General features: G+C 40.9%; 5 non-coding genes across 5 annotated transcripts; all 5 read right to left on the bottom strand.

Annotated features, from left to right (window-relative positions):
* Positions 1–1,513: 1,513 nt before the first annotated feature.
* On the bottom strand, positions 1,514–1,586 carry trnam-cau (transfer RNA methionine (anticodon CAU)). Its single transcript has one exon. It is a non-coding gene; the product is annotated as a tRNA-Met (tRNA).
* A 2,909-nt stretch (positions 1,587–4,495) lies between these two features.
* Positions 4,496–4,568, bottom strand: trnam-cau (transfer RNA methionine (anticodon CAU)). The gene has a single exon. It is a non-coding gene; the product is annotated as a tRNA-Met (tRNA).
* Positions 4,569–6,009: 1,441 nt separating this feature from the next.
* On the bottom strand, positions 6,010–6,082 carry trnam-cau (transfer RNA methionine (anticodon CAU)). The gene has a single exon. It is a non-coding gene; the product is annotated as a tRNA-Met (tRNA).
* A 4,604-nt stretch (positions 6,083–10,686) lies between these two features.
* Positions 10,687–10,759, bottom strand: trnam-cau (transfer RNA methionine (anticodon CAU)). The gene has a single exon. It is a non-coding gene; the product is annotated as a tRNA-Met (tRNA).
* A 2,370-nt stretch (positions 10,760–13,129) lies between these two features.
* trnam-cau (transfer RNA methionine (anticodon CAU)) lies at positions 13,130–13,202 on the bottom strand. Its single transcript has one exon. It is a non-coding gene; the product is annotated as a tRNA-Met (tRNA).

A 13,202-nucleotide genomic window follows, 5' to 3' on the forward strand; every position in this document is an offset into this window, starting at 1 on the left:
CAACAGGACAGTCAATATAATGTTGAAATTCAATTGTATCAGACCTCCATTATCTTCAATGTCTTATAAGATTTGACAATCAATGCACAATGGAACATGAGATTAATCCATTCAACAAAGGGCTGGAGATTGTCACAGAGGAATTTCACAGACATTGTATTGTCTCCCATAAAACTAGTGCCCCGTGTGAGGTTCAAACTCAAGAACTTCAGATTATGAGACCGACGCATTGCCCACTGTGCTAACTTGACCTGTGAGATACCATATTTTGCCAAGGTAACAAATCAGATGTCCGTGTTTGAATCAATTTCTTGCACATTTCATTTCATTCTTGTCGCTCACACACACACAATACTGAACCTTTTAGAGAATTCTTACCAATACCAATTCTGTTCACAAAGTCATCCATATTTACTGGGAATGAGCTCCAAATGAGATCACATCCTTTTCCAGGATGTCTCTAGTACTGAGGTTCCACTGGGTTCACAGTTCATTCCTATGCCTGATACCAAGGACATGAAATACAGTGTCTACTATGGGAGGAGATCATCTGAGAGACACAGGAAATGATTTAATGGTGTGCCAAAGCCTCCTTGAGAAATGCAAACTTCCAACAGACTGTTGGGAATTTCTGGACCATGCCCTTTCAAAGTGGAAAATGAGAATTCAGGATGCATTGCAAACCTGAAAGCCATCATCCAGAGCGTTTTGATGCCATGTGTAAGTCCTGTAATGAGTGGTCCATCTCACAAGTTATCCACTTGTCCCATCAGTGGAAGGGTCTGTGCTTCCTACATTGACCATCAGTGATCTACTGGGCAAAGGGAAGAATATCTAAGTTGTAAAGAAGCATTGTTTACTCTTCAGCAAACATTTGTGTGCACGATAGTTAATCAATGTGCAAGACATTAAACTATTTCAGGATTCAAGATTGTTTAATGCCATTGGACAGGTCATGTTGTTTGCATGTTTGACACCAGACCCCTGAAACATCGGTTTACCAAGAGAAAGGATTACTAGACAAAAAAAGGCAAAGATTCAAGGGTGTGCTAAAAGCCTCCTTGAAGAGATACAACCTTCCCATAACTTCAATCCCTTTCTCAAGCTTCTTTATTGGAGACCCAGTAAATGATAGATATTGGGATCTGGAGCAATGACCAATCTGCTGCAAAGAATCAAGAAGTCCAACAGCAATGAGTCCTGATCCAAAAGGTGACTCTATTTCCATAGATGGCTCGTGTCCTCTCAAAGTGGAGAAGCAGCAACTTGAAGCTTGTTTCCCTCTCTCAAGAAAGATTTGTGGCTGCCTGAACTTTTAAGCACTTCTCTCTCTACAGACGCAGCCTGATCTGTTGAGTGTTTTCTCTGGCATTTTCTATTTTGTGTTCAGATTTCCAACATCTGTGGATATGTTGAACATGATAGTGCAATTGAAACAGAGCAGATGATATCCTCAAACTACAGCGAGAAAACTGTCTCACTCATCACTAGTTTTGTTCATCCATAAAACTAGTGCCCCGTGTGAGGATCGAACTCACGACCTTCAGATTATGAGACTGACGCGCTGCCTACTGCGCTAACGAGGCCCTGGGACCTGCTGTCAGCCAGTAAACAAATCAGACGTCATTGTACAAATCAATAGTCTATAATTTTCATTCAAAGTTTAAATCTTCAAAGTAAATTTATTTTCATACTACATATATGTCACCATATAAAAACATGAGATTCAATTACTTGTGGGCATTCACAGTAAATACAAAGAAACACAACAGAATCAATGAAAGACCATACAAAACAAGACAAACAGCTAATGTGCAAATCGCAACAAACTGTACAAATACAAAAAGAAAAAGAACAAAATAATAAAGAAATGAACTATCAATATTGAGAAGATGTGATGAAGAGTCCCTGAAAGTGAGTCAGGTGTTGTGGGAACAGTTCAGACTTGGGGTGATAATGATGCAAACAATACTGAACACTTTAAATAATTCTCCCCAATAATAATCCAACTGCAAACACAGCACAGGAGAAGGCTCTTCGACCCAGTTCTTCCATGCTGACTAGTCATCTACTTGAGCTCGTCCCATTTCAATTTGTTTTGCCGATATGCATAGTTCTTTCCTATCCTCCTCTTTCCGGTCTCTCCCCGCTGCCTTTCCAGTCCTGATTCCTTTCCTATCCTCCTCTTTCCGGTCTCTCCCCCCTGCCTTTCCAGTCCTGATTCCTTTCCTATCCTCCTCTTTCTGGTCTCTCCCCGTTTCCTTTCCAGTCTTGAAATGTCCAGTCCAGTCTTAGCCTGAATTTTTACATTAGACTTTGAAAGATGTGAGCATCTTTCCACAGATGCTGCCTGACCTGTCGAATTCCTCCAGCATTTTTAGATTAGATTAGATTAGATTCAACTTCATTGTCATTGTGCCGAGTACAGATACAAAGTCAATGAAATGCATTTATCATCTGACTAGAAATGCAAAGAATATTGTTATTTACAAAATAACTGCAAATTTAAAAAGTGCTACAGCACACAGATATAAAAGTCTTGAGACAGCACAATACGGGTGCAATACTGCTTAGCACTGTGATGTGAGGTTCAGCACGATCACAGCCTCAGGGAAGAAGCTCTTCCTGTGCCTGCTGGTGTGGGAGCGGAGGCTCCTGTAGCACCTACCAGATGGGAGGAAAGTAAAAAGTCCATAGTTAGTGTGAGATGCATCCTTGATAATGCTTTTCGCCCTGCCCAGGCAGCGTTTATGGTAGATGTGCTCAATGGTGGGCAATTGGGCGCCGATAATCCGCTGGGCAGTTTTCCCCACACGCTGGAGTGCTTTGCGGTTCGATACGGGACAATTGCCAAACCACACTGAGACGCAGTGGGTGAGTATGCTCTCAATGGTACAGCGGTAAAAGTCCATCAGTATCCTGGGACAGAGGTGAGCTTTCTTGATGCTCCACAGGAAATAAAGGTGCTGTTGTGCCTTTTTGATCAGGATGGAGGAGTTCAGGGACCAGGTGAGATCCTCGGAAATGTGGACACCAAGGAATTTGAAGCTTGATGCACGCTCCACTACAGTTCCGTTGATGTAGATGGGGACGTGAGTGTGGCTCCTAGCATGCCTGAAGTCCACAATGATCTCCTTGGTCTTCTGGGTGGTAAGGGCCAGATTGTTGTTGGCACACCACGCGGCCAGGTGCTGGACCTCGTCCCTGTAGGCTGTCTCGTCATCCCCTCTGATCAGGTCAACCACCGAACTTGATTATGGAGTTAGAACCACGTACAGGAACACAGTCATAGGTGAAAAGGGAGTACAGAAGAGAGCTCAGCACACAGCCTTGAGGCACACCAGTGTTCAGGGTGAGAGTGGAGGAGGAGAGGTTGTCTAACTTAACTGATTGGGGTCTGTTAGTCAGAAAGTCCAAGGTCCAATTGCAGAGGGATACGCTGATACCAAGCTGACAAAGTTTGGTGATCAGCTTGGAGGGGACCACAGTATTGAATGCCGAACTAAAGACAATGAACAGCATTCTGACGTAAGAGTTGGAGCTGTCCAGGCGGGTCAGGGCAGAGTGAAGTGCTGTGGAGATGGCATCCTCTGTTGACCTGTTGGTACGATAGGCAAATTGATGGGGGTCCAGGATAGAGGGCAGACAGGATTTCAGGTGTGATAGAACCAGTCTCTCAAAGCACTTTGCAATGATACGTGTGTCCTAACCATTTGCTTGTCTTCTTTTGAACATTGGTTGTTTTGTGTGGAGTTTTGCATTGTTTCTATTGTATTTCTTTGTTCCACTGTGAATGCCTGAAAGAAAATGAATCTCAAGTTAGTATGTAGAGAACTTTGAACATATAAGTTATTTGGTAATAATCTTACTTTGAAATTTATTTTTCTTTAAAACTTTGAATTTCTTTTAAACATTCTAATCGTACTTATCTGTACCACCTCCCCTGAGAGTTTGTTTCATCTACACGTTTCCCTCTGTGTGAAATGTTTTCCTCGGCATCCCTTTCAGTGGAGTCATAGAGAAGTACAGCGCAGAAACAGGCCTTTCAGCCCAACTATTTTTACTTTTCCCTTTCAGCCTAACTCTACGTCATCTGGCTTTAGCTTCCCCTTTCCTGGGGTGAAAAACCCATGAACATTACCTCACTACTTTTTAAAATTTAATTATTTAGTATATCTACTTAGAGTAATTCACAGTTTTTTCTCTATTATTATGTATTCTATTTTACTACTGCTGTGACGACAACAAATTTCATGATATTTGCCGGTGATATTAAACCTGATTATGACATTAAACTAATCTCCTTTCTCATCTGCCCTGTCTCAGGAATGGTTTGTGGCCTGAAACTTCAACTGTTTCTCCCCAGGGAGGCTGCCTGATCTGCTGAGTGTTTTCCAAGGTTTTCTCTTTTGTTCTCAGTTTTCCAACATCTGACATGGCATGGAAATTATTGCAGAGAATTTCACTACTCGTGTCTGGTCGCCCAGAAAACTAGTGCCCCGTGTGAGGATTGAACTCACGACCTTCAGATTATGAGACTGATGCACTGCCTACTGTGCTAACGAGGCTCCTCGGAATACAGTTGCCCGGATATTGAATCGGATCTAATTGTATAGATCAATACTTCGTTATTTTCATTTATTTTCGTGCTTGCATTTAAAACCAAGAGAAAGGATTACCAGACGGACAAAGGCAAAGATTCAAGGGTGTGCTAAAAGCCTTCTGGAAGAGATGCAACCTTCCCATAACTTCAATCCCTTTCTCAAGCCTCTTTATTGGAGACCCAGGAAATGACAGATGCCGGGATCTGGAGCAACGACCAATCTGCTGCAAAAATCAACAAGCCCAACAGCAATGAGTCCTGATCCGAGAGGTGACTCTTATTTCCACGGATGGCTCATGTCCTCACAAACTTGAGAAGGAGCAACTTTAAGCTTGTTTGTGGGCTGGCTGAACTTTTAAGCACTTCTCTCTCCACAGATGCAGCCTGATCTGTTGAATCAGAATCAGGTTTATTATCACCGGCATGTGACTTGAAATTTGTTAACTTAGCATCAGCAGTTCAATGCAATACAGATCTAGCAGAGAGAAAAAAAACATAATAATAAATAAAATAAACCATAATAAATAAACAAGTAAATCAATTATGTATATTGAATAGTTTATTTTTTTTAAATGTGCAAAAGCAGAAATACTGTATATTAAAAAAAGTGAGGTAGTGTCCAAAGCTTCAATGTCCATTTAGGAATCGGATGGCAGAGGGGAAGAAGTTGTTCCTGAATCGCTGAGTGTGTGCCTTCAGGGTTCCGTATCTCCTCCCTGATGGTAACAGTGAGAAAAGGGCATGCCCTGGGTCCTGGAGGTCTTTAATAATGGATGCTGCCTTTCTGAGACACCACTTCCTAAAGATGTCCTGGGTACTTTGTAAGGCTAGTGCCCAAGATGGAGCTGACTAGATTTACAACCTTCTGCAGCTTCTTTCGGTCTTGTGCAGTAGCCCCTCCATACCAGACAGTGATGCAGCCTGTCAGAATGCTCTCCACGGTACAACTATAGAAGTTTTTGAGTGTATTTGTTGACATGCCAAATCTCTTCAAACTTCTAATAAAGTATAGCCGCTGTCTTGCCTTCTTTATGACTACATCGACATGTTGGGACCAGGTTAGGTCCTCAGAGATCTTGACACCCAAGCTGCTCACTCTCTCCACTTCTGATCCCTCTGTGAGGATTGGTATGTGTTCCTTCGCCTTACCTTCCTGAAGTCCACAATCAGCTCTTTTGTCTTACTGATGTTGAGTGCCAGGTTGTTGCTGCGGCACCACTCCACTAGTTGGCATATCTCACTCCTGTATGCCCTCTCGTGTTTTCTCTGGCATTTTCTATTTTGTTTTCAGATTTCCAACATCTGCGGATATCTTTAACATGATAGTGGAATCGAAACAGAGCAGGAGATGATATCCTCAACCAATAGCGTGAAAATTGTCTCACTTTGCTCATCCATAAAACTAGTGCCCCGTGTGAGGATTGAACTCACGACCTTCAGATTATGAGACTGACGCGCTGCCTACTGCGCTAACGAGGCCCTGGGAACTGCTGTCAGAGAGTAAACAAATCAGACGTCATTGTACAAATCAATAGTCTATAATTTTCATTCAAAGTTCAAATCTTTAAAGTAAATTTATTATCAAACTACATATATGTCACCATATACAAACATGAGATTCAATTACTTGCAGGCATTCACAGTAAATACAAAGAAACACAACAGGATCAATGAACGACTGTACGAAACAAGACACACACACAAAAGTTGCTGGTGAACGCAGCAGGCCAAGGAGCATCTATAAGAAGAGGTACAGTCCACGTTTCAGGCGGAGACCCTTCGTCAGGACTAACTGAAAGAAGAGATACTTACTATCTCTTACTATCACCCGGCCCGAAACGTCGACTGTACCTCTTCCTATAGATGCTGCCTGGCCTGCTGCGTTCACCAGCGTTTTTTGTGTGTGTTGTTTGAATTTCCTGCATCTGCAGATTTCCTCGTGTCTGTATTTTACAAAATAAGACAAACAGCCAATGTGCAAATCACAACAAACTGTGCAAATACAAAAACATAAAAAAATAAAGAAATAAACAATCAATATTGAGAGGATGCGTTGAAAGTGTGTGCATAGGTTGTGGGAGCAGTCCGGAGTTGGGTGCTGATGATGCAAACAATACTACCAGACAAACGGAAGAAGCTCTAAATTTAAAGTTTAGAATCTAAAATATAAAGAAACCATTGGCCACTCTTAAAGCCTGAAGACACACGCTCAGCAATTCAGGAACGGCTTCTTCCCCTCTGCCATCCGATTCCTAAATGGACACTGAACCACTGCAACACTACTGTGGCGACCCACTTTCCAGCGCACTCGAACCGGCTCACAAAAATGGCGCACGCCGGCAGGGGGCCGGCTCCTAAAGGGCGCCAGGCCATCCTCACCAGCAGGGGGAAAATCCCGCGGGCGGGAAGGGTCTGGGAATATGCATTCCCCGTAGCAGTCCTGCCTGGGGAGGGCGGGAAAGGGAAGGCTTTAAAGGAGGCCGCGAAGTTTGAATACATCTATTTTATCGTAACTCCAACTCACCGACTACGTGTCGTTATTCTAGCGCTGTGTGTAGCACACCGCTACACTACCTTACTTTTAAAATACATATTATTTCTGTTTTTTGCACAATTTTTAATCTATTCAATATACCTATGGTGTAATTTATTTATTAATTTTTTTTGTCTTCTATATTATTATGTATTGCATTGAACTGCTGCTGCTAAGTTAACAAATTTCATGACACATGCCGATGATAATAAACCTGATTCTGATTCTGATTCTGATCAAGCGTTTGTGTACACCATTAGAATTTCAGTCTGGAGATTTCTCTTGAGAACGAGAGAAAAAAATCTGATTTAAGCTTGCAGAGAAGATGGGGAAGGGCCAGGTAGGAGGAAGGGAAAAAAATGGTACGGAAACTGGAAAGGTGTGGAAATGGTATGGCAATCAATCTGCATGATATTACGCTATTTCACGATTTAAGATTGTTTTATGTCATTTCCAGTACATGTAAAAGAGAACAAAATCATTGTGACTCTGGATTTGATGCAACAAAGAAAAACACAATAAGATAAAGAACATAAATATAAGTACATTAGATGGCTTATATATATTGAATGATTGTATGTGCATAAAGGGACGGTAGGTACAGGAGTGTCTGCACATAAGGTAACTCTGGTAGGAAATGATGAAATAGTGGAGGAGGGGTGGGTTAGTGGGTGGAGGTGTTGATCAGGCTTACTGCTTGGGGAAAGTGACTGTTTTTGAGTCTGGTGGTCCTAGCATGAATGCTATGTAGCTTCCTCCCTGATGGGAGGTGGACAAACAATCCATGAGCAAGGTGGGTGGAATCCTTCATGATGTTGCTGGCTCTTTTCCGGTATCTTCCTGTATATATGCTCCTGATGGTGGGTAGGCTGGTGCTAGTGATGTGTTGGACAGTTTTGACAAATTGTTGTAAAGTCTTACTGTCTGGTGCAGTGCAGTTTCTATATCATTCCTTCGCCCTGTCAGGGACATTTCTCTTTGACATCTCTGTAAGTTTAAATTAGATCCTTTTCTCTCCGGTTCTCAGGGGAAATCTCCAATATGAAACTTTAACTCCGTGGACACTGCCTGACCCACTGAGTGTCTACAGCATTTTCGCTTTTTATTTCAGATTTTCAGCACCTGCAGAATATTTTTTCACCGTGGTCCAATTAGCACAGAGTGGGAGATGATACCCTTGGAACACATAGGGGGCAAATTGTCACAAAAGATTTCACAGCTTACATTTGGTCACCCATAAGACTAGTAACTAGTACCCTGTGTGAAGCTCAAACTCACAACCTTCAGATTATGAGACTGACGAGCTGCCCACTGTGCCAACGAGGCTCTGTGCAGCATTTCCTACTTTATAATGATTGGGACGTAAATGTACAAATCAGTTACTGGCACTTCTGATTTTCAGCCTTCTCACTAGCTCACTAGTGAGCAGTTTCTACCAATATGTCAAATCTTATGAGGAGAAGGCAGGGAAGTAGGTTTAAGAGAGAAAGTAAATCAACCATGCTTGAATTGCAGGGCAGACTCGACGGACAGAATGGCTTAATTGTGCTCCAATGACTTACGGTATTATGGTCTAACACCAACACACCCTCCCCAAATGCTTGAAATACCTGCAAACAAATCATTCCCAATACTGAAACATGACTGGAAAATGATTCAATCATACCTGTGGCAAAAGGAAGAAATGCTAAAGCATGAAGTAATGATTGGCCAGCTTTTCCATTGCATTAGTGTGCACATGTTAAGCAAGAAACGTGCATGAGCAGACTCGATGGGCTGAATGGCCTAATTATGCTCCTATGTTATTAACCTAATTTGTCTCACCCTATCAGCGATATTCCCTCCTTCCTATCCACCCCACCCATTCCTCTGAGACTTTAATTTCCTTTTTTCACTTTTCAAGTTCTTGAGAAAGGGCTTTATATAAACAAATGAATAACCCAATAGTTAAGCATACTTTACGTATATGGTTTCAATTCCGAAGATTTTTTTGGGTTTAATCAATTTATTCTAGCAAGTCCCATTATATCAAATTTTCTTTTTCAACCTTCCACGATGGATCAAGCTTACTTTGATTGGAAAACCAAAGGTATAATAACTTTTCGCGATTTATTTTTGGATAATTGTTTTATGTCTTTTGATCAACTCTCTAATAAATATAATTTACCCAGATCTCACTTTTTTAGATATTTACAGATTAGAAACTTTTTAATTACTGTTTCCCCTAATTTTCCACACCCATATCCAATGGACATTTTGGAAAAAATCTTAGATTTAAATCTCTCTCAGAAAAGTGTAGTAGCAATTATATATAATATAATTATGAATTTATGTCCTGATGCTTCTAATAAAATTAAAGCTGACTGGGAAAGAGAACTTGAGATTAATATACCGACTGAGAAATGGGAAAAAATTCTTCATTTGGTGAATTCATCCTCTGTATGTGCTAAACATGTGTTGATACAGTTTAAAGTAGTGTACAGGGCTCATATGTCCAAAGATAAACTATCCCGTTATTACTCTTATATTAATCCAATATGTGACAGATGTCATTCCGAGATAGCTTCTTTAACCCACATGTTTTGGTCATGTCCCTTGTTGGAGAAATATTGGAAAGATATTTTTGATATTATTTCAACGGTCCTAAACATAGACTTACAACCTCATTCAATTACTGCTATCTTTGGACTACCAATGATAGACTTAAATAATTTAACCTCTTCATCACGAAAGATGATTGCATTTCTTACTTTAATGGCTAGGAGGTCCATTTTGTTGAATTGGAAAGAGATCAATCCTCCTAAGGTATTTCATTGGTTTTCACAAACTATGGTGTGTTTGAATTTGGAGAAAATTAGAAGTGTAGTTTATGACCCTTCCATTAAGTTTGAAAAAACTTGGAGGCCATTCATTCAGCATTTTCATTTGATGTAATTTGATCATTTCCAAACTTGTTTTATCTCTCTGTACTGTTGTTGGAGGGGAATGGAGTCGTCGACAATAAGGTTTTCTTCTTTTCCATTTTTAAGTTGTTAGTTTTGCCCAAGTCTTTTAGTTTAGTTGATTAATTCTGATTTTCTTTGGGGATGGGGTTTGCTTTTTTTTTTGGTTTTGTTTTTTTTTCTTTTTCATGATTTTTTTTCCAGTTTTTTTTTGATTTGTATTATCCGTTGTCAGTTCTACATGATTGGGAGCTTTGTTAACTTACACTATTTGATTTTACAATTACTTTTCCTAAGTGTAACAATATTTCTCCTACTATTTGTATTATTGCTATGTTTTGTCTCTATACTTCGAAATTAATAAAAAGATTGAAAAAGAAAGAGAAAGGGTTTTAAACTGAAACTTTACCTGTTCCATTTACCAGGGACACTGCCCGAGCAACAGAGTATTTCTAGCATTTCTCACTCTAGGCTCTTCAGGATTTTTCTTGAAATTTTCAGTGATTGTGCAATAGACACATAGGTTGTGTACGAGTTAGAACCCTTCAACATCAAATGCTGGTGAGCATTGCACAGGATTATCTCCATTTGGTCACCCTTAAAACTAGTGCCCCGTGTGAGGATCGAACTCACGACCTTCAGATTATGAGACTGACGCGCTGCCTACTGCGCTAACGAGGCCTATGGGATACCATTACCCATGGTAACACATTAGAAGTCAATGAACCAAATCAATAGTTTGCACTTTTCATTTCATTCTTATCACACATGCAACTTTGACTGCTTTGAAGAATTCTCACCAATACCAACACAGACTACAAAATCTTCCAAATTCACTGGCTAGAGAAGTGGAATAATATCACGTCCTTTCCCGGAATGTCTCTATTACTGAGGTTCCAGTTACACTCTGCCAGTTCCAGCTTACCCTCAGGTCATTCCTAAGCTTCAGATCAGAGTCCTGAAGCAGCAGATTTACTGGGGGAGGGGATCATCAGAGAGACAAAGTAGAAGTGTCAAGGGTTTGGCAAAGTACAACCTCCCCACTTTCTCCTGAGAACCTCTGGCTGATGTCCTCTCAAAGGGAAGGAGTATTCAGAATGCACTGAAAACCTTAAGGCCGTCATCCAGAGTGTTTAGAGGCCATGTGAAACTGTTGTAGTGAGTGGTCTGCCTCACAAGTTATCCACCTGTCCCATCAGTGGAAGGGTCTGTGTTTCCTGCATTGACCTCATCAGTGATCTACCGGGAAAGGGAAGAAGGACTAAATTGAACAAGAAACCACTGGCTAGTGTTTGTCAGATATTTGTGTGCACATGTTGGGCAATCAATGTGCATGATATTAAACTATTTGCTCTTACCCTATCAGAGATATTTCCCTTTGTCCTACCTATCCCACCTCCACCATCTCTGCAAATTTAAATTAGATCCTTTTCTCTCTGGTTCTCAAGAGGAATTTGCAGAGACTTTAACTGTTATTACCTCCGCAGGTGCTGCCTGAAGTGACAGAGCGTGGACTGGATGGCCTAATTCTGCTCCTATGTCTTTTCATGTTATGCTGCTTCCCTAAATCTTCCAAGTACTTGCAAACAAATCATTCCCAATCCTGAAATACTACGGGAGAAGTACTCAATGACACCAGAGGCTAAAGGAAGAAACTCTGGAATTCTGCAAAGAATTTCTTTAGTCAGAGAGTGGTTTATCTGTGGAATTCATTGCCACAGGCAGCTGTGGAGGCCAAGTCAATGAGGATATTTAAAGAGAAGGTTGATAGGTTAGTGAAGGTGTCAAAGATTACGGGGGAGAAGACAGTTGAATGCTGTTGGAGGGACAATAAAGCAGCCATGATGGAATGGTGGAGCAGACTCAATGGGCTGAATGGCCTAATTTTGTTCCTACGTCTTATGGTCTTACGGTTTGATAGTCTAAAACATAAAGCAGTGATTGGCCAGCCTTCCTGATGCATGTGTTAAGTAAGACATGCACATGTTATAAATCTATTTTGTCTCACCCTGTCAATGATATTTCTCTATCCTATCTATACCATCCTGCCTCTCAATTTCTCTGCGATTTCAATTTCTTTTTTTGATGTTTCAAGTTCTTGAGAAGAGGCTTCAAACTGAAACTTTATCTGTTTCATTTACCAGGACACAGCCCGAGCAGCTGACCATTCCTCACATATTTCACTCAAAGTTCTGCAGTATTTCTTTTGAAATTTTCAATGATTGTGCAATAGGCACATAACATGAGATAAAGACCTTGAACATCATGTGCTGGAGAACATCACACAGGATTATGACAGCTTTTGTATTGATTCCAATAAAACTAGTTCCCGTGTGAGGATTGAATTCACAACCTGCATATTATGAGACTGACACACTGCCTATTGCACTAACAAGACCTATGAAATACCTTTACCCAAGTAAGAAATCAGGAGTCAATGTACAAATCATTAGTTTGCACTTTTCATTTCATTCTTGTCACGCACGCAATATTCAATGCCTTAAAGAATTCTCGCCAATGCCAACTCAATCTGCAAAATTGTCCAAATTCACTTGGAGGAGCAGCAAATGAGATCATATTCTTTTCCAGGATGTCTCCAGTACTGAGGTTCTAGTTACTCTCAGCCAGTTTCACTGGGTCCACAACTCATTCCTATGCCTCAACCCAGAGTCCTGAAACATTTAGATAATCAATGTGCATGTTATTAAACTATTTTGTCTCTCTCTGTCAGAGATATTTCCCTTTGTCCTATCCACCCCTCCCCACCTTCTCTGCAACTTTAAATCAATTTCCTATCTCGCTCCCCTAGTTCTCAAGGAAGGTCTCCAACCTGAAAGTTTAACCGTTTTCCTCTGCACAAGATCTGCCTGATCTGCTGAGTGACTCCAGCATTTTCTGCTTTTATCTCAGATTTTAAATTTCCACAAGGTTTTGGTTTTGATTTTTGAAATGGACTTTTAATAAGATCTGAAACCCTTGAACATCAAGGCTTGGATTGGAGATCGTCACAGGGGATTTTCACAACTGTTGTATTGTCTCCCATAAAACTAGTGCCCCGTGTGAGACTTGAACTCACGACCTCCAGATTATGAGACTGACGCGCTGCCTACTGCGCTAACGAGGC

The sequence above is a fragment of the Mobula hypostoma genome, chromosome 2, assembly GCF_963921235.1.
Source record: "Mobula hypostoma chromosome 2, sMobHyp1.1, whole genome shotgun sequence".
In the NCBI taxonomy this organism is placed as follows: domain Eukaryota; kingdom Metazoa; phylum Chordata; class Chondrichthyes; order Myliobatiformes; family Myliobatidae; genus Mobula; species Mobula hypostoma.